Source organism: Notechis scutatus, chromosome 1, assembly GCF_049901735.1.
Source record: "Notechis scutatus isolate UNSWTSFEM ecotype Mainland chromosome 1, rNotScu1.2, whole genome shotgun sequence".
Taxonomy (NCBI): Eukaryota; Metazoa; Chordata; class Lepidosauria; order Squamata; family Elapidae; genus Notechis; species Notechis scutatus.
Window position 1 is genome coordinate 338,918,719 of NC_142009.1, and position 22,052 is coordinate 338,940,770.

At 39.7% G+C, this 22,052-nt stretch overlaps 1 pseudogene; it reads left to right on the plus strand.

The window, feature by feature from the left end:
• Positions 1-10,291: 10,291 nt before the first annotated feature.
• LOC148133607 (uncharacterized) lies at positions 10,292-10,921 on the plus strand (annotated as a pseudogene).
• Positions 10,922-22,052: the final 11,131 nt, after the last annotated feature.

Sequence of the window (22,052 nt, forward strand, 5' to 3'; positions counted from 1 at the left end):
TGATTCCTGCATTTTTCCTATTGACTGTTGCTGATTGTCATTCTTCTTAGATTGCTGTGTGTCTATTTACTGAACTGTTTATGATACTGGACTTTGTTATTTGGATTATCCCTGGACTGAAAACTGACTGCTTTAACCGTGTATGACTTGGACTGTTTGTTGGACTTTGCTTAACCGTTTACTGGAAGTAAAATCTACATTTTACTATTCAGTGTATCTGTGTGCTGGTCGTGTGTTATTCAACATTACTCTCACTACATCTCCCTGTGTGCACTCATTCTCCTAACGGGGGAATTACCTTAACAAAGGCCCTTTCCTTCCCCACAGACCACGCCATTCATGTTTCTCCCTTATCCTTTCCTCCCTGCATGCCCTCGGATGAAGAGGGGATGGTCCTGGTTCTTCCTCTGACTGCCCAGCCGGCCTGTGCCCTTCCCAGTTTCCTCCACAACTTCCAGAGCCACACTTCCACTCCCTGACGGCTGTTCCTCCTCTCCCTCAAAGTCAGAGTCCAACAGGAGCATGACAGAAACCCTATGGATAAAAATTTTCTTCAGCTTGTCTGTGCAACTGCCTCTGCTTCTACACCTTTCTTCCCAATGGTAGGAGAAGAAACAAGTGCTGACCAGGGTGTGAGTCATGTGAGTTGACATGTGATAAACCAAAGAAATTTTGGAGTAAGATATTATAATACAGAAAATTCTTAAAACAAAAATAAAAATGGAACCAGAAACTTTTCTTTTGGGTTTAATCGAACAGGACTTTGAGAAAAAACTTGGAACTTGGATCTTATATATACAGCAGCAAGACTATTATACACACAAAAATAGAAGGACATTTTGATTCCCACTATGGGTGAATGTCTACAGAAATTGATGAAGTTGGCAGAAATGGCTAAATCAACTATTTTGGTTAAAGGAAAGAATACAAGTAATTTTGTTTCTACATGGAGACTCCTTGTGAGCTTGAAGTGGAAAAAATTGAAACTTTGATTTTGGGTTTTATCAATGAGATTGATATGTTTTTATAGAAATGGCTAATTTATATTATTATGGGAAAACAAAAAGTTGTGGTTTGACGTTAATGCTTTATTTTAGTGCAACAGAGGGAGATGGAAGACAATGTTTCTTCTTTTCTTTTCCCCAATTTCTCTCCCCCTTCCTCCCTACTGTGTTTTCTATTTACTTTTGTATTTTGTATTTCATCTTATGACCTAATAAAAAAATGTTAAACTGGAAAAAAATATGTGTTTATTATTTCAAGGAGGAAATTTTCTTATTTTGTTCCTTATTTTATTTAGTTTATTTTTAAGGTAGTGTTTTAAAGGATTGGGTTCAATATCAGTGTTTATCTGCAGCCCTGATTGTTAGGAATCTGTCCACCAATTAGTTGGGTTGGCAATATAAAAGCCAACAATGTATGTTTGTAGCATTAAGACAAAGTCCTGTGCTGATTTGTACTATATTCCGATTGGTTGGTTGTGTTGCAAATTTCCATAAGAGGGAGCTAGAGATCATAGCTTACTCTCTCTGACATTCTGTATCTCTGACATTCTGTTGCTATCTAAGGTTCTCTGTTGTGCTTATATTTTGATATCTTTGTTTACTGTAAATGACAAAGGCAACCGGTAAGAAGACTTTGTATTTGGATATTCTTTGGACTGTTAAATGTATATGACCTGGACTATTTATTGGACTGTGCTATTTCTTAAAGTAAACTTTAACTCAATTACGTGTATCTGTGTGTGGCTGGATAATTATTCATAACTATTCTCATAAACGTTTCCATGTGCATATCCTTGTTTCAAGGGTTATTCTGTACATTTCTTAACACTGATCATCTTTCTGAAGGACTGTCAAGGCCTATAAGAGAGCCAATACTTTTGGAAACCAGGGTTGAGGTAGGTGATGACAAGACCTGGCCACCAAGCATAGCTCCTTGCCAGTGCCTTCATTCGCAGGATGCCCGGATGTCCATCATGCAATAGTTTTAGGACCTTATGTTGTAGTTTCTCTGGGATGATGACTCTGTCTCCCCATAGAACACATCCTTTTTGGGAGAACAGTTCTGTCTGCCTGTGTTTGAAAGGCTTAAAGTTGTCGTTGGGTTCCTTATCAGGCCAACCTCTTTCCACCCAGCTGAGGACTCGTGCCAAACAAGGGTCCTTCCTTGTTTCCGAGGCGATGTCTTGTGCAGTCAGCGGTGGTGAAGGAAGTTTCTTGATTTGTAGTGTAGCTAAGGTTGGAGCTGGGTCATCTAGGACTTCTGGTAATGGAGAGCGGCTCAAGGCGTCAGCGTGGGGAATGGCTTTTCCCGGTCGGTGTAGCAGTTGGTAATCGTATGCGGCTAGAAACTCTGACTAGCGTGTCATTCTTGGCGATGTGGGGAGTCGGTTTATTTCCCGCCAAAATGCCAAGTAATGGTTTGTGGTCGGTGATTATAGAAAAGGATCTTCCATATACATACTCATGGAATCGTTTGATCGCAGACACAATAGTGAGAGCCTCTTTATCAAGTTGGCTATAGTTTCTCTCAGTTTTAGATAAAGTTCTTGAAAAAAATGCAATAGGTGCCTCAGTACCGTTTGGCAGGACGTGGCTCAGGATGGCTCCTACTCCAAACGGTGAGGCGTCACAGGTGACAGTTAAGGGTAAAGTCTCGTTATATTGTATCAATACAGCATCTGATGTTAAAAGGTCTTTTACTTGCTGAAAAGCTCGCTCTTCTCGATGTCCCCAGACCCAGGAAGCCTTCTTGTCGAGGAGCCTATGCAGGGGTTCAGCAACAGTCGCCTTCTGGGGTAGGAAGATGTTATAAAAGTTAATGAGTCCCAGGAAGGCTTGGAGATCTGTTTTGTTTTTAGGTCTCGGGGCGTTTTTTATTGCAGCCAATTTTTTCTTGGTAGGGTGAATTCCCTGTTTGTCAAGAAGGTACCCAAGGAATTCAACCCTCTCAGTACACAGTTGACACTTGTCCTTCTTGACCTTCAGGCCAGCGTCTTTAAATTTTTGGAGGACCATTCGTAGTCGTTTTTCTAGTAGGCTTCTAGTGGGGGTGGCTATCAAGACATCATCGAAGTAGGGCACGACCCCTTTTATGCTTTGTAGCAATCTTTCCATCAGACTTTGGAAGATGCCCGGTGCTACGCTCACTCCGAATTGGAGTCTATTACACTTGAATGCACCTCTGTGCGTGACTATAGTTTGGGCTTCTGCAGTCTCTGCATCTACGGGCAACTGCTGGTACGCCTGGGCTAGGTCCAATTTTGCAAATATTTTTCCGCCCCCAAGGGAGTGAAGAAGGTGTTGGACCACAGGCATGGGGTAAGCGCTCTGCTGAAGCGCGTGATTTAGGGTGGCCTTGTAATCCCCACAAATTCTCAAAGATCCATCAGGCTTTATGGGGGTCTTCCATCGGGCGTGGTCAATCGGTTCCAACATGCCCTGGGCTATTAATTTGTCCAATTGTTCATCAATCTTTGGTTTAAGTGCAAAAGGCACTCGACGAGGCTTAAGGCGAATGGGCATAATATCGGGGCTGAGATTAAACGATATGGGGGATCCCTTGTACTTGCCTAGCTTCTTGGTAAAAACGTCCTGGAATTCCTGGACGAGGGCCGCTTCCCAGTCATCGCTTTCGGTCAGGTTGATGCCCACTAGTTCAATTCCTAGTGGCGCGAACCACTGCAAACCTAGCAAGCTGGGCCGATCTCTATCGACGACGGTAAGAGGTAAGGTTACGGTGTGGTCTTTGAAGGAGACTTGGACGTGGCTGGACCCGGCAACTGGAATTCTGTTTCCTTGGTAGTCTTTTAATATAATTTTCTGAGTGCTGAGGTCCTGGCGACGGATGTCAGGGATCAGCTGTCTGAGGGTTTTCCAGGAGACCATTGATAGGGACGATATTAGAAACACCAATCAAGCAGAACACAGTAAACTCCGAGACCAATAAACACAGACCAAGACTCCCAACCAATCAGGATGAAGAAAAAATAAAAAACCATTCTGGCACAGCAGTAGGCTAGCCCCAAATTTAAAACGGAAATGGTTGTGAAAGTCTGAGTCACAGACGAACACAATACAGAAGCCTGATGATGGCAGATGAGATTCTGCTGAAATGGTGTTGAGGAACAGGAGATATGGGAGACAAGGGAGAGGGCAGGCACGGGGAACACGACCTCGGTGTTTAGTACCAATCTCATGTTCTGCCCCATTGCACTCACTTCATTTTCCTAGTCAGCAGATCTGTGATGGCCCTGGTCTTAGACTTCTGCTCTTAAATGTGAGATCAGCTTGCAATAAGGCTAGCCTTATTGTTAGGTATAACATTGATACCAAATATGGTTTGGGTGAATAAATATATAAAACTTAGATATCATGGTTTAAGTGCTTATCACTTTAAGCACAATGCAGCAGGCAATTAGCCGATTAAGGGTGCGGTTAGAAGTTACAATATAAGGAAGCATTAGAAGCTGGAAAGCTGTCTGTAACTGTTACTGTGTGCTGCTGCGACTAACTGTGATTACTGACTGTGAGTGCCTGTGACTGAACTGTTATTGTTTGCTACTGTTTGCTGATTTATTGCGTAAGTCTACTGAATATCCAGCGTTTGTTTCTCTGGAGAGTGAAACCGGAGGAGGAGAAGATATCTTTATCGGCTGATAAAGATATTGCAAGGACTCTTAACTTGGACTATACTAGTGAGTCTTACTGGATGGAAATACTGTGAATGACTTAATGGACTGAATGACAATCCTCAAACCCTAACACTGGTTATGGGCCCAGCAGCATAGTCTAACTAACCAGGATATAGCAGAGAGAGTTGGTGTGAGTTGCACATTACTGTAAAAACAAACTGTTTTAATTAGTTTAAAATAGTCAAAATATCTGAAGAGTAATGGCACAAGTAAATTTGTCACAACTGTCCATGATATCCAGGCTGGATGGAACAAACTATGTTTCATGGTCAATGAAATGTAGTTTACTTCTACGCAGAGAAGGTTTGTGGGACATTATAGCAAACCCACCAGATGTGAGTAGCTGGGATCCTGCTAATGATGATGATAAAGAAAAGTTACAAGACTTTAAACTGAAGAATGAGCAGGCTTTATGCATCATAGGACTGACTCTCTGTGATCAGCAGCTTGTCCATATTCGTGGAGAAGAAAATGCTGCAAACTGCTGGGAGAACCTCAGGAAGATTTATGTTCGGGACAGTGTAGGAGCACATATAAATCTTACACGGAAGCTTTTTCGAACGCATCTTCAGAGGAATGGAGATATGTTAGTTCATTTAAACTGTATGAAGAGCATTTTTCAAGATTTGCAAGAAAAAGAGCTTATATTTAATGAACTGCAACAAGTCTACATAATATTATCTTCATTAGATCAAAGCTATGATGACTATGTGACTTCGTTAGAGGTATTGCCAAAAGAAAGCCTCTCATTAACCGAGATTACAGGCAGGCTACTAGAAGAAGCCAGAAGAAGGCGTGAGCGTGACGAGCTGAGAGAAGATAAGAAAGAAGAGAAATTATCTTCAAAGCTTGAAAGAAACCAGCAAAGCAAAGTACAGCACCTGGAAGAAGAGAATTTATCTTCAACGGCATACACAATTAAAAAGTGTTTTAATTGTGGAAGCAGAGGACATTTGGCAAGATTCTGCAAAAAGAGAAAAAGCCAGAATGTAAAAAGCCAAAGAAAGCATTTGAACTAGCCACGTTTAGCAACTCTGATGTGAAGAACAATCTATGGGTGGTTGACAGTGGCGCATCCCACTGCATCACAAGAGATAAGACAAAATTTATAAAAATGTCTACAAGTTCTCAACATATATCTCTTGCTAACGGCTGGAACCTGAAAGCGAAAGGTCAAGGTTTTGCACGTTGTCCGTACATAAACCAGGATATAAAAATGTTGTATGTACCGCAACTAAAGTTTAATTTGCTTTCAGTAAGGGTATTAGATAAATTAGGTTATGTAATTACTTTTAAGGATAATAATTGCATAATTGAAAAAGATAACAAAAGGGTAACTGCAGCTTTAAATGGAACATTATATGTATTAGATAATAGTAAGAAAGGGGAGGCTCAAACTGTATTTAATAATATAAAGCCTCATGAAGAATGTATCCATTTATTGCATAGGCGTTTGGGGCATGTAAATTTTAAAATGCTAAAACGTACAGTTGAGTTATCTGAAGGAATAAGGTTAAAACCTTGTGATAAATATTTGCGTTGTAATGTTTGCTGTGAAGATAAGAGCAAAGTATTGCCTGCAAATAGGCTAAATGGTTTCAAAACAAAAGAACCTTTAGAAGTGGTATTTGCAGACATAATAGGTCCAAAGAAACCCAGTATGGGGGTGCTAGATATATACTGAGCATTATGGACCATTATTCTAGATATGGGTTTTGCTATTTAATGAAAAGCAAAACTGAAACATATCAACATTTTTTCAATTGGCTTAGGTTTGCTGAAAGAAAGTCTAAACGACAACTGATAACCCTGGTGACAGATAATGGTACGAATTTGTTAATAACAAATTCCAGAACAGACTTAAGGTAGCTGGAATAGAGCATAAGAAGTCTGCTCCATACAGGCCAGAACATAATGCTTTTATTGAAAGAAGAGGCCAAACACTACAGGCAATGGTTAGAACAATGTTAAATGATTCTGGGTTACCTGATTCTTTGTGGGGGAGGCTACAATGTGTGCTAATAACATATTGAACAACGTTGTTAATACAACAACAGGTGAAATACCATTTACCAGATGGCATGGCAGGAAACCTGACCTAAGTTACCTGCACACATTTGGTGCACCAGCATGGGTGCATATTCCTGCACAACTCAGAAAAAAAGGGCAACATAGAGCTAAAAGATTTTTCTTCGTTGGTTATCAGGCAAACCATAGGGCATATAGATTTTGGGAGAAAGGCACATCTAAAGTGTTATGTAGTGCTAGTGCCCAATTTCTAGAACATGAAGGATGGGAGAAATTAGAACAGGATGCCAATAAAGATGTAATTATTGAATCCTATAGAAATCCCATTAGTTATCCCTGTAACTTTAAAAATAAAGTAAAGAGACAAATACAGGATGAAATAGTGCCCATAAAGGAAGAAACAGATTCAATAGCTGAACAGGATGAGGAAGATGAACAGGTAGTAGTTCAACAAAGTCCTCCTGTAAGCCCTGTAATTCCCAGAAGAACTACACGTGTATCTAGACCGCCTGATAGGTACCAGGCTAACACAGTGTGCCAGATTAATCAAGTTCCTAATTATGTTGAAGAAATTAAAAAGTATCCTAATAAGGAAAAAGAAAAATGGTATGCAGCAATGAATAATGAACTGAATTCATTAAGAGATATGAAGGTGTATGAAAATGCCAAATTACCTGTAGGAAAGAAATCCATTGGCTGCAAATGGATATTTAAGGTAAAAACAGATAAAGATGGTAATTTAATCCATAAGGCAAGGTTAGTAGCCCAAGGTTTTAGGCAGAATGCCAATGACTATGATGAGGTGTTTGCACCTAGTCTTAAGGCAGCAACCTTGAGGGCAGCCTTAGTGTGGGCAGCTAGTAAAAACTATATAGTTAACCATTTAGATGTGGAAACTGCTTACTTGCACGCCCATTAAAACATACTATTTATATGAATAAACCTGTTGGTATTAAAAGTGAAAGTAAGGATAATAATGATTGTTGGTTGTTAAAGAAAAGTCTCTATGGTCTTAAACAATCAGGCTATGAATGGAACCAGTATATTGTAAAGGAACTAGACAATATAGGATTTAAAGCTGGTTTAGCGATCCATGTCTATTTAAGAGGGAGACAAATGTGAAAGTATCATTATTATTACTATTCACAGATGACATTGCTTTGATAACTGAAACTAATGATGAAGCAAATAAAATAATAACATCATTAGGAAAGAGAATAAAGATCAAGCAATTAGGGGAGATAAAGAAGTATCTCGGTTTGAATATAAAGAAAACACGGAAAGGTTTTAAGATATCTCAGGAAGATAAGATAAGCAAATTGCTAAAAGATTACAAGATGGAGCTTTGTAAGCCAGCTAAGACTCCAATGAGTCAGGAGTTTAGCAACACTGATGAACAAAGCCCTGAGTTTGATAAGGTGATTTATCAATCTTTAATTGGTAGTTTGAGTTATATTAGTAATTGGTCTAGACCAGATATATCGTACTGTGTGAATCAGTTGGCTAGATTCAATTCTGCACCATGTGAAAGACACTGGATTGCAGCTAAGAGGATATTAAGATATCTTAAAAAGACAATGAATTATTCATTGTATTTAGAACCAAAGGGTGATTTAATTCTAAGTGCATATGCAGATGCTAGCTTTGCATCAGAAAGAGACACTAGAAAGTCGACTTCAGGAACAGCCATAATGCTGGGTAATACATTAATAGGCTGGAAGTCAATAAGACAACAGCATATAAGTTTGTCTACTATGGAGGCAGAATTCTCCTGTTTATCATTGTTATGTACAGAATTAATAATGTATAAACAAATGTTAATTGATATAGGTATAACTGTAGATTATCCTATAATTATTCATGAAGATAATCAGGCAGCAATTCAAATGGCCACAAATATTGGAGTAAAAACAAGGAGCAAGCATACAGATCTAAGATACCTAAACGTGAGACAATCTGTAAGAAGTAAGATGATTCAGCTAGAGTACTGTATGTCGGAGGACAATTTAGCTGATAATTTTACTAAAGCCCAAGGTGCCAGTAAGCACCAGGAGAGTTGTGAAAAATATGGGATAAGATTGTAAGGTATTATATATTTATTTCACCCAAAAGGGGAGTATGTTAGGTATAACATTGATACCAAATATGGTTTGGGTGAATAAATATATAAAACTTAGATATCATGGTTTAAGTGCTTATCACTTTAAGCACAATGCAGCAGGCAATTAGCCGATTAAGGGTGCGGTTAGAAGTTACAATATAAGGAAGCATTAGAAGCTGGAAAGCTGTCTGTAACTGTTACTGTGTGCTGCTGCGACTAACTGTGATTACTGACTGTGAGTGCCTGTGACTGAACTGTTATTGTTTGCTACTGTTTGTTGATTTATTGCGTAAGTCTACTGAATATCCAGCGTTTGTTTCTCTGGAGAGTGAAACCGGAGGAGGAGAAGATATCTTTATCGGCTGATAAAGATATTGCAAGGACTCTTAACTTGGACTATACTAGTGAGTCTTACTGGATGGAAATACTGTGAATGACTTAATGGACTGAATGACAATGCTTAAACTCTAACTGGATTAAAAACTATTTAAACTACAAACAGTGTTTGTGTTCAGTGTGTGTATACTCTGGGGCCCTTCCGCTCTCCTTTGGCTGCCTGGCTTGACTACTGCTGCAATACTCTTCTAGGGGTTAATCCCCAAAAACCTAACACTTATTGCTGATTTGATCCTTGAGGAGAAGGCTGATCTGGCTTGTATAACTGAAACTTGGCAGAGCCCAGAGGGAGGCGTTCCTCTTGCAGAAATGTGCCCAGTGGGTTATCGAGCATGGCACCAGTCTAGATGTCAGGGCCGGGGAGGAGGAGTGGCTGTTGTCATCAGAGAATCTCTAGTAGCCTACAGAGGCACTGTTCAACAAGTCCCTGACTGTGAGACCCTTTTTCTTAGATTGGGCTCAAGGGATCAGGTGGGATTGCTGCTGCTATACCAGCCTCCCTGCTGCATGGCAGCTTCCCTACCTGGGCTCCTGGACCTCGCCGCAGGACTGGCAGTGGAATTCCCCAGGCTTATAGTTCTGGGTGATTTCAACCTGCCTTCTCTGGGGTCGGGGTTGGAGGTAGCCCGAGATTTTATAGAAACCATGACTTCCATGGGCCTGTCCCAGATTATCCAGAGCCTGTCTAGTAATAGTGGTCACACTCCCGATTTGCTGTTCTTGTCAGAGCACTGTCTATGTGACCTGGAATTGGTAGACCTTTCCTTGGTCCCCTTGTCATGGTCAAATCACAGTCTGGCGGGAATGAGTTTCTCAAAAGCTGCATCCCCCCGCAGGGAGGCAGGACCTATTAGATTGGTCTGTCCCCATCAACTAATAGACCCAGATATATTCCAGAAGGAGCTGGGGGTTATAACTACAGATCTATTATGCAGTCCAGCCGAGTTCTTAGTCACTGTTTTTAATAGGAAGGTGACTGAGGCTCTGGATAGGATTGCACTCTTGGGACCTCTCTTCACCTGTAGACCTCTCTGTGCCCTGTGGTATTCAGAGGAATTGAGAGGGATGAAATGCATGAGGAGACATCTAGAGCGCCGCTGGTGGAAGACAGGACATGAGTAAGAGCTGCTACTAAGGCCTACCTTGCGGCGATTCGTGAGGCAAAGAGTAAATACTTCTCCACACTAATTGTGCCTGCAGATAATTGCCCAGCGACCCTCTTTAAAATGAGCCGTCTCCTCTTAGGGAAGGAGGAGATAGAGGTCTACCTGAAGGGGCACGCTGAGGAATTTGCAGATTTTCTGGAAGACAAAATCGCTTGACTTCATTCCCAGTTAGATACTGGTGTGGTTGCTGATCTGGTGGCAGCTTCTGTGGAAGATTCTTGCCCTGTTATCTTGGAACAGTTTGACCCTGTTGCTCCTGAGGAAGTGGACAGGATCTTAGGAAGTATGCACGCGAGCACCTGTATTTTAGACTCATGTCCCTCCTGGGTTGTGAAAGCTTCCCAGGAGGTGACAGGCGGGTGGACTGTGGCAGTGATTAATGCTTCTCTACAGGATGGGACGGTGCCCCAGCACTTTAAGGAGGCTGTGGTTCGCCCTCTTCTTAAGAAGCCATTGCTGGAATTCACCTGGTTGGTTGGATCTTACACTGCAAAAAAATATGGACTACACAACTCGATCAGGGCAAAACAATAGACACAATCTACATAGACTTCTGTAAAGCCTTTGATTCAGTGGTACATGACAAACTACTCCTAAAACTAAAATCTTATGGTATCTCTGGACAACTGCATAACTGGATAGAAGCATTCCTGTCAAACAGACAACAAATGGTCAAAATTGGGAGTGTCCTATCAAATTCTGTACCTGTCAATAGTGGTGTCCCCCAAGGCAGTGTTCTAGGACCAACTCTCTTCATACTCTACATAAATGATCTCTGTGATCATATTAAGAGCAACTGTGTTTTCTTCGCTAATGAAGTAAAGCTATTCAATACCACAGAAAATACTGCTACCCTTAAAAAAGACCTCGACTATGTATCAGAATGGTCAAACAAATGGCAACCTCAAATCTCAACAAATAAATGCTCTGTCTTACATATTGGCAAAAAAACTCTGAGGAAGAGGAGGAACAGCCAACAGGGAGATTACCATGATCCTCCTCGTGGCTTGCAGCTGGGAGCGATGTATATAAGTTTGTAACTACGCAGTTAGAATTGTTGGAGTCAAAGTTTAATGTTTACTTTGAAAGAGGTTTATCTTTGCTGGCGTTCTTCCCATGGACTCTCCTCGGTTATTTTCCTTGAGTTTATTATTAGTTATCTTGACTTGCTTCGGAACTCTCATCAATGCAGTTTGTTTTGGTTTTCTTTTTGCCTCATTATTTACTTTTGTGACTTTAAACTGTGCTTAATAAAACAGTGAAGTTAAGTTGAAGGATTTACCGGACTTTAATGTATGTTTTGGGCTTTGGGTTATTTTGAGAGACTACGAGTCATCACATTCCTCTTCGCTGATGATGTAAAGCTATTCAACACCACAGACAATACTGCTACCCTTCAAAAAGACCTCGACTATGTATCAGAATGGTCAAACAAAGGGCAACTTCAAATCTCAACAAACAAATGCTCTGTCTTACATATTGGCAAAAAAAAAAAATCATCTCTAATGATCTAAGTGCTAGAGCCCACTGTAATTGCATAGTGAAAAAGGCACTAAGAGTGGTTAACCTAATCTTACGTAGCTTTTTCTCTGGTAATATTACACTACTAACTAGAGCATACAAAACATTTGCTAGACCAATACTTGAATGCAGCTCATCAGTCTGGAACCTACATTATCTATCTGATCTTAACACAGTTGAGAAAGTCCAGAAATATTTCACAAGAAGAGTGTTCCACTCCTCTACTCATTGTAGAATACCTTATGCCACCAGACTTGAAATTCTAGAACTTGAAAACCTAGAACTACGCCGTCTTCTGTCTGATCTAAGTATGGTATATAAAATCATACATTGCAATGTCCTACCTGTCAGCTTCAACCAAAACAACACTAGAGCAAACAATAAATACAAACTCAAGGTTAATCATACCAAACTTGATTTCAGGAATACAACTTCAGCAACAGAGTGGTCAATGTCTGGAATACTCCACCTGACTCTGTGGTTTCTTCCCCATACCCCAAAAAATTTAACCTTAGACAGACCACTTAGGAAAGGGGTGAGGTCAATTGTAGACAGTCTAAGGTTAAAGTTTTTGGGGTTTGGGGAAGAAACTACAGAGTCGGGTAGCGTATTCCAGACATTGACCACTCTATTGCTGAAGTCGTATTTCCTGCAATCAAGTTTGGTGCGGTTTACTTTGAGTTTGTATCTATTGTGTACTCTTGTGTTGTTTTGGTTGAAGCTGAAGTATTCATTGACAGGTAGGACATTGCAACGTATGATTTTATATACCATGCTTAAGTCAGACCGAAGACGGCGTAATTCAAGGTTTTCTAGTTCTAGAATTTCAAGTCTGGTGGCATAAGGTATTCTACAACGAGTAGAGGAGTGGATAACTCTTCTTGTGAAATATTTCTGGACTTTCTCAATTGTGCTAATATCAGATACGTAATGTGGGTTCCAGACTGATGAACTGTATTCGAGTATTGGTCTAGCAAATGTTTTGTATGCTCTGGTTAGTAGTGTGATATTACCAGAGAAAAAGCTACGTAGGATTAGGTTAACAACTCTTAATGCCTTTTTGGCTATGTAGTTGCAGTGGGCTCTAGCACTTAGATCATTAGAGGTGAGTATTCCAAGGTCCTTTACAGAGCTTGGGTCATCAACAAGTTCTTGACTATTCAGCTTGTATTTTATTTTCTGATTTTTTTTGCCAATATGTAAGACAGAGCATTTATTTGTTGAGATTTGAAGTTGCCATTTGTTTGACCATTCTGATACATAGTCAAGATCTTTTTGTAGAGTAGCAGTATTGTCTGTGGTATTGAACAGCTTTACATCATCAGCAAAGAGAACGCAATTGCTCTTAATATGACCACAGAGGTCGTTTATGTAGAGTATGAAGAGAGTTGGTCCCAGAACACTGCCTTGGGGGACACCACTATTGACAGGTACTGGATTTGATAGGACGCTCCCGATTTTGACCATTTGTTGTCTGTTTGACAGGAATGCTTCTATCCAGTTATTCAGTTGTCCAGAAATACCATAGGATTTTATTTTTAGGAGTAGTTTGTCGTGTACCACTGAATCAAAGGCTTTACAGAAGTCTATGTAGATTGCGTCTATTGTTTTGCCCTGGTCAAGTTGTGTCGTCCATATGTTTTTGCAGTGTAAGAGTTGTAGATTACAGGATAGTTTTTTTCTGAAACGGATTGGTTAATAATTGATTCCATGACTTTACAGGTGACGCAGCATAAGGAGATTGGCCTGTAATTTTCAACTAGGCTTGGGTCTCCCTTTTTGAAGATGGGGATGACTGTGGCTTGTGACCATAGGTTAGGCAAGGAGCTGGTCCTGAAAGATTTTTCAAAGATTATGCTTAGAGGTTTGGCTATGGCAGTGGATAGCTTTCTTAAGAAGTAGGCACATATTCCACCCGGTCCAATAGATAGAGATGGTTTTAGATTGCGTAGTGATTTTTCAACATTGTCTTCTGTGAAATCGATATGTATTAGATCATTATTGTTATCTGTGGTACGGCTAGGAAATACTGGTCATGATCCATTGCTGTTTACAAATACTGAGCCGAAGAAGGTGTTAAAGATGTTGGCTTTAATGGTGTCGTCGTTGCAGTCTTTACCATCAGGTCCTATCAAGGGAGGGATGGACCTTGAGTCTTTTAGTTTGTTGTTTACAAAATTGTAAAAAGCACGGGTGGAATTGGTGCTTAGAAGGTTTTCCTCTTGTTTAATGTGATAATTGGTGCATTCGGTCTTTATCTGGTGGCATAAATTTTTGTATCGGTTTTTGAAATTGGCAACGTGACCAGATTTGTTTTTCCGCCAGAGTGATCTCTTTTTGGATTGAAGTTTCCTTATTGATATGGGTAATCTGCTTTTTTGTTTTGTTTTGGGAGTTGTTGTTGGTACATATAGTTTGATGACTCTTTTGACTTCAAGTAAAAATATGTTATAATGGTCTTCAACAGTATTGCATCCAGTGAATAGAGATTGCCAATCCAGGGATGAGAGATCGTTGTCTATAAGATCATAGTTGCCTTTTTTGAAGTTACAATTGGGGATTACATCATTGTGGTGATTTTTGTGTGGACGTATGTTGAGACAAAAGTCAATCATATTGTGGTCACTACTGGAAAAGGGTTCTTTAGTTTGTATTCCGTAAATTAAATTCAAACTATTGCAGAAGATGAGATCGAGGCAGTTGTTTAGTCTAGTGTTGTTGGTTACTAGTTGTTCCAGTCCCAGATTTGTAATGGCATTGTAGAAGATTGTGTGTATGATTTCAGTTGTACAATCATTTAGGGTCCAGTCAATATGAGGTAGATTGAAATCACCAAGAAAGATAAAAGGGTATGGGCAGGATGCAGCCCATGTTAGTAATGTATTTAGCTTGTTTACATGTTCGATGTCATAATCAGGTGCTCTGTAACATAGTAAGAATCGAATTGTGATATTTAAGGATAGTTCACAGATGATGGTTTCAGGAAGAGCAAGCTCCTGGGTAACTTGGATATTTTTTAGATGTAAGGACTTTTTATAGAAGATAGCAACACCACCTCCTCTACGAATTTCACGATCTGATTGGTAAACATGATAGTCTCTTACTGTGGTAATGGAGTCGGGGAGAGATGCATTGAGCCATGTTTCACAGACAAATATAATGTCGAAGTTAGCCATATTTAGGAGGATGAAAAATTCAGGTATTTTATTCACGAGGCTTCTTGCATTGAGTAGTTTACATTTAAGGCCGGCAGTAGTTGGAATTGAGGTAGTTGGGGGCGTGCGTGCCTAGTCTTGGGTGATGGTGGATGGGTTGAGGTAGGGTTGTGGTTGAGGGTAGAAGCTGAGTATTGGGTTGCGTGGCTTACTTTAGAAAGGTTTTTCAGGAAGTTCCTCTCAGAGCTGGAATTTTTCTGGTCACTTCTCCTCTTGCTATCTCTCCAAGAGGTGACAAGGTTCCAGGCATCTGGCTGCAGTCATATATCGTGTGCAAGTTATACAGATTCAATGCAAGGCTTAAGATATTCAGGTTACATCAAAAGGGTTACTTGTACCAACTCTCCCCACCCTTCTTCTTCCATTATAGAATGGCAGCATTCAGGTTTCGCTGAGAAAGATCCTTAAAAAAAACCCAAACCAATTTGGATGTTGCTGCACCAAACCAAACACTGAAGCAAACTCTACAAGCAAACAACCTTAACTGTAATATTCCCTGTATTTTTTGCACTATAGACTCATCCCCAGTAACTACCAGCAGATCCTTGCATTAAGGTTTGCTGTCTCCCAGTTCAATAAGGATTTTCTTCTACTCCCCAACATTACCCTTGGCTTCCACATCTATGGCCATTGCCAGAGGGAGATATTTATTTCCTTAAACAGCCTCTCCATGCTCTCCTCACAAGGCCAAGTGGTTCCAGGATACAAATGTGGCTCGAAGGGCACTCTGTTCTCCTTCATTGGTGGCCTCAATCCCAAATCCTCAAGGCAGATGATTTCCATCTTCAGCATCTTTAAAGTCTCACAGGTAAGAGAGCTTTCTTGGATACAGTATGGAGTAGACAGAGATCAGAAGGTTACTCAAAAGCAGAGAGGAAGGGTTTTTGGGGGGAGGCACATCATGAGCATGTGACTGTTAGATAATTTTTTATTAAAAAGTGGCCATCATTTTAGTGCCATTTATTCTCTGAATCCGATTGTTAGTTTTTTTCTCTTGCCTTCCAACATACCTCAACCAATAAAAATGTGTAACTGGTGATCCCTAAAGTGAACGTCAACTTTTACTTTGTTTTGAAAAAATAATTTCATTTTCTCCAGCTTGGTGTTGGCTTTCAGTTCTCTGAGGGAGAGAGAAGAGTTTATCCTTCCTTCTTCCGGATTAATCCTAAAGAATCTTCTCAATATGTGGGTTTAGTCCAGCTGCTCCTGCATTTCCAGTGGAACTGGGTTGGGCTTATGGCCCCTGAAGATGAGAGGGGAGAAGGTTTCATCTCAACTCTGACCCCAATGCTCCAGGAGAAGGAGATCTGCCTGGCTTTCTCTGAAAGGTTGAAATCACATGATTTTGCAATTATAATGAAAAAAATTAGTTCTCAGTTTCAAGACTTGGTCGAAAACTAAAGTGATTCTTCTTTTTGGAGACTATGATTGTAGTTTAAATGTACAGACAATTTTGTTTCTCCATGTAAAATCAAGCAAGACAACATTTCAGAATGTTTGGATCTTAACCTCCCATTGGAAACTTAGTGTGGAGGAATCTGAATACTCATTGTTATTTGTAAAGTCTTTCCATGGAGTCTTGCATTTCAGAGACCACACCGGGGATGTCTCAGAATTCAATCATTTTCTTCTGTCTTTAGACCCTATGAACCCCCAAGGAGATGTCTTTCTCCCTCTATGGTGGGAAGTTGTCTTTGACTGCAAGATCCATAAATTAGGAGAGATCCCTCCAAAAGGGAAAAAACAATGTACAGGAAAGGAGAATGTGCAGAATCTGCCCAATTACACTTTTGAAACAAGAATGACAGGTAAAAGTTACAATATCTACAATGCCATTTATGCTGTGGCACATGCATTACATGCAATGTTTGGATCCAGAGCCCGACCAACCGTGATGAGGTTTGGAAAGAGGACCCCAAATATCCAATCATGGCAGGTAATTTCTGTGGTTTCTCAGAGAGGAAGATTCCCATATGCATTTCTTCAGTTACTGATTCAATATCTGCATGTTATATCAATGCATATTAAAAGCAATTATTAGAAAAATATTAGTTAAGATTAATGTTTTGTTGGAAGAGGTTAGAGAGAGGGGAAAAGAGAAGTGAAGGTTCGTTAAAATGTTTAAAAGTATGTCTATCTAAGGTTGGAAATGTAGTCAAAAGATGGGCTTATTTTATCATGTGGCCTTTTGATAAAATAAAATAAAAAATTCTGGGCAAAAATACACAGATGGCTTGAAAAGATAATAGGGAAACATGTAGATTTTATAGCTGAACTATTTTTTATTAGGGATGATACCAGAAAAATTTGATCAGAAAAGTATGTATTTAGTATCACATGTCTTAACAGCAGTGAGGATTATTTTTGTACAACATTGGACAGATGAAAAAAGACCGCAAGAGGAAGAGATAGTTAAGAAGATACTAGATTCTGCAGGAATGGATAGACTTACATTTAAAATTAAACAGAAAGAAGACACAGAATATTATCAGACATGGAACTTATTTTACCAGTGGTTGGAGAGTAGGAATGGAATCTGTATTGTTAAGAAAATTAAATACCCAGAAAACACATTTATTAAGCACTATGAAATGTAATTAATAGAACATTAATAAAAGTTATTACAAAAATAAGAAGAAAGAAGAAAGACCTTCATAAAGTCCTGAAAGGCTTCAATGTTTACCTGAGTTTCAGGAGGTAACCATGACAGGGAGTAGAAGTCAACTGAGACCACAACAACAATCTGTCTATGTTTGAGAAAGAAGCTTCAAGAAGTCAGAAGAAGTCCTAATTGGCATATTTGCAGAACAACCTCCGTTTCCCTCAGCATGTAACCTGAATCCAACTTGTAGAAAGACACTCAATTCATTTTAATCCTGGTTTATGTTTCTATAGTTTAACATCCTACTTGACCCTTCCCCCCATTTGTTCAGCTTTATGCTTATTGCACTGCTCAGCTTGTGTGAATGCAGCCACCTGAGCACATAAAGAAGGACTCAAAATAGCCTTAATGGGTTTTTTGTCTCAAACCCATCAGACTTTTCTGAATTACTGGATAAACATTGAACTTCTCTGAACAGTGTAGAGACAAATCAGGGCAAGCACTTCCTTTTCCTTGACTCCATTTCATCAAACATGGTTCCTGCATTGTGCTCTGTTCGATTCTCAGATAGAAAAAAATCAAAGGAATTGTACTCTGTTGCCATACAAATCATTTAATCGTTGCTACAGTGAATTTATCAGTTACAAGACCTTGGGATAAAGTAAATATTTAAAACTACATGTAATCAAATATCTCAGGAGGAAAAGCACATGATTAATTTTGGAATATGGCACTGAAATTTTTCATATGTGCTTATTCTGGTAAAGCTATATTTAAAGAAACCATGATACAAAGGACCAATGATAAAGATTTTTTTTTGTAGTTTCTGAGTAAATACTTGGTGTTACTCCAGATTCCTCAATTCTCCACCAAGAGAATCCTCTAGCTTTTCAGAAATCAATTCATCTTCTCAAAATTGTCACCATGTTCTGATAGAAGCCATAACTATAGCTCTAACCAAATACTCCTATTTCTAAAGATCACGTTTATTTCAGATTCTTCCCTATTTGGGCAATGTGCAGTTCAACAACAGTGCTGGAGATGAAGTCTCCTCCTCAGAAGATGGACTGGGATCTGCTCGTTATGACCTTCTCAATTGGCTTTTCCTACCCAATCAATCTTTTGTCCCCATGAAAGTTGGGCAAGTGAATCCTGAGGCTCCCCCAGGCCAGGATTTCACCAATAAGACTGATGGAATTGTCTGGGCCACAAAGGTGAGCTGCAAGGAAATGTTGTAAATTCTGGGAAAGATTCATTCTCTTCCTGAAATGTAGAACATCCTTCCTGAAATGCAGAACATCCAATTGAGTCAGAAATCATGGCAGTCATTTTGTGACAAATCTGCATTTCATGTAACTCATTTGTGGTCTGATTTGTGTCATTCCACAAAGGGAACAATTTCTGTTTGAAACGCAGAATGCAATTACAGCAAAAAACTGTGATTTCCATGGACCATTTCTGCTCAGTTGCATCCTCATAGTTCTTTCTTTTAGAAATACTGTGGTTCAGTCACAAGCCTTCTTTTGCAGGATGAAACCCCAGTTCAAATCTCCAGCATCTGTTGGTCGATTGGGACTTTCACTGGCCTGCATCCCCGAGTAGCTGTTCCTGGTTTTTGATAGACAATGGTGAACAATTTGTTTAGAAGAGATTCTGAGCATAGAAATAGGAATGTGGGAACCAATAAATAATTCATTGGTATTTCTCTTTCAGACCATCCCCTTTGCCAGGTGTGGCAGGAAGAGGTGCCAGGCAGGAGAAAGAAGAAGAGTTCCTGAGGACAAGCAAGTTTGCTGCTACCAGTGTGACGCTTGTCCAGAAGGGACCTTTTCTAATCAGACAGGTAGACCAGACTTTAAACCTTAATCCTCCAGAATCAAAGGAAGACATTCATTAAATCAATCTATTTTTGTTCTTGTTGTCATTTGTGATGAGATTGTTGTCCATTCATACTGCCCTACCACAGAGGACACTTTTCCTAATCCTCAGCAATTGCTATTAGGATAGATTGAGGGCAGAATTTGTGAATCCCCAACATGCATTTCCACTCTAACATCCAATTGGGAAAACCAACTTCCAATGTTTTCCTGAAGTAGTGTGGTGTGTGATCCAAAGGTTTAATTTTTATCATTTAGTGCATGCTTCTTCCATCAGCTCTATCAACCTCTGAGGAAATAGACCTGCCAGAGAAAAAGGAGATCTATCTATCTATACCGCTTTGATAGAGGAGTATCAAAAAAGTCTGATTGAACAAATTTGAAGTACAAAGCAGAGAGGTTAAGGCAGGGATATTATACACAGAATTAAAATAGCAGCATTCCTGGATAACAGATCTGTCATTCTTCTGTTGGTTCCAATATAAAGTGAGAGATAAAAGAGGCAGTAATCTCAACCTGAAAGCCTCATTTCCCATGGAAGCAATCCAATAAAAATCAATCAGAAAACCTGCACCTTGTGTCTGGCGTCCATCATTGGCTTCAGCACCAGGCTCAGACCCAAATTGGGGAGAACAGAGTCAATATTGCTAAGATTTATAAAATGTTATTGAAATTGAATTTGGAAAGTGAACATGTAAAACATTGTGTGATTCAGAGAACAAGGAATTTTCGATATAATGTGATTCTTGAACAATGGAAAAATATGTGGTTGAAAGGTTTTATATTTACACTAAACTATAATTTAAAAGAAATTTTTTATAAAATAATGTATCGCTGGTATTTAACACCGGATAAATTATCTAGAGTTTATAAGGGTATTTCAAATGAATTTTGGAAGTGTCAAAGAAAGAAGTAACTTTTTACCATTTATGGTGGACATGTGATAAAGCAAAGAAATTTTGGAGTAAGATATATAATACAGAATATTATAATAAGAATATTAATAATACAGAATATTATAATAATATAAGATATTATAATACAGAAAATTCTTAAAACAAAAATAAAAATGAAACCAGAAACTTTTCTTTGGGTTTGGAAACTTGGAGAAAAAATTTGTAAACTTTTATCTTATTTTGTGTTGACACACAAAAATGGAAAGACACTTTGATTCTCATTATATGAATGGCTATAGAAGCTGATGAAGTTGGCCGAAATGGCTAAATTGACCATTTTGGTTAAAGCAGAGAATATAAGTACTTGGTTTGCACATGGAGACCGCTTGTGAACTTGGTGCTTAAAGTGGAAAAAAATGAAAAGTTGATTTTGGGTTTTACCGATTAGGCTGATGTTTTTCTAGAAATGGCTAGTTTATATTATTATAAGGAAACAAATAGTTGTAGTTTAATGTTAATGGTTTTTTTTTTTTTTTACTGCAACAGAGGGAGTTGGAAGTCATTGTTTCTTCTATTCCTTTCCCCAATTTCTCCTCACTTTCCTCTCCCCCTTCCCCCCTTCTACTGTGTCTTCCTATTTACTTTTGTATTTTATCTTATAACCTAGTAAAAAATGTTAAACTGAAAAAAAAGGTGTGTTTATTATTTCAAGGAGGGAATTTTCTTATTTGGTTCCTTATTTTATTTAGTTTATTTTTAAGGTATTTTCTTTTAAGGATTGGGTTCGATATCAGTGTTTCTATACATATACAATGTATTTGTGTATGTATAGAAACTTGAGGCTTTATAAAAAAATTTTTTTTGAAATAGCCATGTTTAAATCCTCCCACCCATCAAGATCTGCAGTACTGCCTCATCAATGTGAGGCTCCGAGTTTTCCTCAGAGGAATGAATGGGAACACATAGGAGGTGCACACATAGGAGGTGGAGAGAGCATGGAAGCCAATGAAGTCTTGCAGGAGCTGCAACCCAATGGACCCCACTGGGGCTCTGCAGCCCATGCTGTGCAGATGGGTCCAAGCACTGGGACTGCCAGTTCGGCCCTCCAAGCAGCAGGCAGAGATAGAGGCATGGGAGTGAGGCAGGTGATCAAGCCTGCTGAATGCACCGGGTGGCCACCCACTCACCTGCCCACTGTCCCACCATCTGCTTTTTCTTGCCCATGGCCATCTCAGCTGGGACAGGGCAAGTGGCTATGTTGCCCCCTTGCAGGCCAAATTTCATGCCACCCTCCATGCATCTGCTTCCACTTGTTACTGTTGCTGCCACCACAGGGCTCAGCCAGTGCTGTCCAAACCTCTTCCTCCAGCTCCATCAGACACGTGGGATGATCCTCCCACCCACTGCCCCAACTGCAATGGCCCCACTTTATGGGAAAGGCAGGGAGACCCATCCCCAGGAGGCAGCCAGGATTCCCGTCCCTACTCTGCCTCGCCTGAGCCCAGCCCCAGAGCTGACCCACATGCCCTACACCAGCGTACCTCAGAACCCCAA